Genomic DNA, 1,731 nt, shown 5'->3' on the forward strand with positions numbered 1-1,731 from the left:
AACCCAACCTGGCTACAACCACCACTCTGAGGTGGTTGTTGTAGATTTTTCTGGAGACCACGGCATATTGATGCTGGATTACAGGTGTTTAATAACCTTAAGTGGTACCGACAACACAAAAATGGGCTGCTAGCCTACAATGTACACCAACATGAAGTTAATAATAATAATTAAACCTGCTTTTTGTTTCATAAAGCAATGTGAATAAATGCATTAATTCCTTTTAACAGTTAAGAAAGCCTTACTAAGGAATAAGGCAACAAAAAAATTCAACTGAACTCTTTATCTTTCTCTCCACGGAAATCTTTAGTAAAAGGCGAAAGATTTATACGGTTTGAAGAGAAAAAGAGTACACTGGTTTTCTGTTCCCAACCGGCGTGACACACCTCTGAGCACACAAACCTCACTGACGGTTTAAAACTACAATAATGGCTTCGTGATTTTCGCACAGCATTATGGGATTCCATTTTCATTTCCGGTCTTTACTGCCGACTCCGTTCGTTTTGTAATTAAATCTTAACAAAAAGTGCTTCATCCAAATGTGTTTTTAGCCTTATTTTTTAATTAGTAACACATTTGAAGTAAATAATCCACACTTTCTATCAGTTAAAAACGTTCGGTTTTAATGAAATTCTGTTTCAACAAAATCTGCATTCAGCTTCGATTCATTACTTTAAAAAGAGAAAAAAGTCATTACAATAATCAAAAATGTAATTTTGTAATAACTTGTCTAAAAATACATTAAATTAAATTAAAATAAAAACAAATGTACTGCAGTCCAAATATTAAAAGTATTCAAATTATATATACCTATATATATATATATATATTCAAAATATATATATATACACACTATAGTATTCAATATTGAAAGTAATAACACCAATTACATACAAAATACAAAAAAAGGAAAGACAAGGAAACAAAAACTACACAAAAATCCAAATGTGAACGTGTGTATGAATGTTCATCCCGGTTTTCCTTTTTCGATTATTCATTTCTCTCTTTTGAATTATTTAGCAATAACAGCAAAATGTCAGCAATCTCTGAATGCTCTTGTTAATGAATAACATTAGACTGATGTTAGAAGAAACTATCCCTTTTTGGAATCCCTATGATCAGACAAATAATTCAACATGGTTGGAGCATTTTTCATATTCTGATCCCTGTTTTATTGTTAATTGAACCCAACCTGGCTACAGCCACCACTTTGAGGTGGTTGTTGTAGATTTTTCTGGAGACCACGGCATATTGATGATGGATTACAAGTGTTTAATAACCTTAAGTGGTACCGACAACACAAAAATGGGCTGCTAGCCTACAATGTAGACCAACATGAAGTTAATAATTAAACCTGCTTCTTGTTTCATAAAGCAATGTGAATAAATGCATTAATTCCTTTTAACAGTTGAGAAAGCCTTACTAAGGAATAAGGCAACAAAAAAATTCAACTGAACTCTTTATCTTTCTCTCCACGGAAATCTTTAGTAAAAGGCGAAAGATTTATACGGTTTGAAGAGAAAAAGAGTACACTGGTTTTCTGTTCCCAACTGGCGTGACACACCTCTGAGCACACAAACCTCACTGACGGTTTAAAACTACAATAATGGCTTCGTGATTTTCGCACAGCATTATGGGATTCCATTTTCATTTCCGGTCTTTACTGCCGACTCCGTTCGTTTTGTAATTAAATCACACACTATAGTATTTAATATTCAAAGTAATAACACC

At 33.1% G+C, this 1,731-nt stretch overlaps 2 non-coding genes across 2 annotated transcripts; both read right to left on the reverse strand.

Moving 5' to 3' along the window:
- Positions 1-237: 237 nt before the first annotated feature.
- Positions 238-353, reverse strand: LOC117531656. The gene has a single exon (XR_004566689.1). It is a non-coding gene; the product is annotated as a U5 spliceosomal RNA (small nuclear RNA).
- A 1,062-nt stretch (positions 354-1,415) lies between these two features.
- LOC117531657 lies at positions 1,416-1,531 on the reverse strand. The gene has a single exon (XR_004566690.1). It is a non-coding gene; the product is annotated as a U5 spliceosomal RNA (small nuclear RNA).
- Between the last annotated feature and the right edge of the window lie 200 nt (positions 1,532-1,731).

Source organism: Thalassophryne amazonica, chromosome 18 (genome assembly GCF_902500255.1).
Source record: "Thalassophryne amazonica chromosome 18, fThaAma1.1, whole genome shotgun sequence".
Lineage (NCBI taxonomy): Eukaryota > Metazoa > Chordata > Actinopteri > Batrachoidiformes > Batrachoididae > Thalassophryne > Thalassophryne amazonica.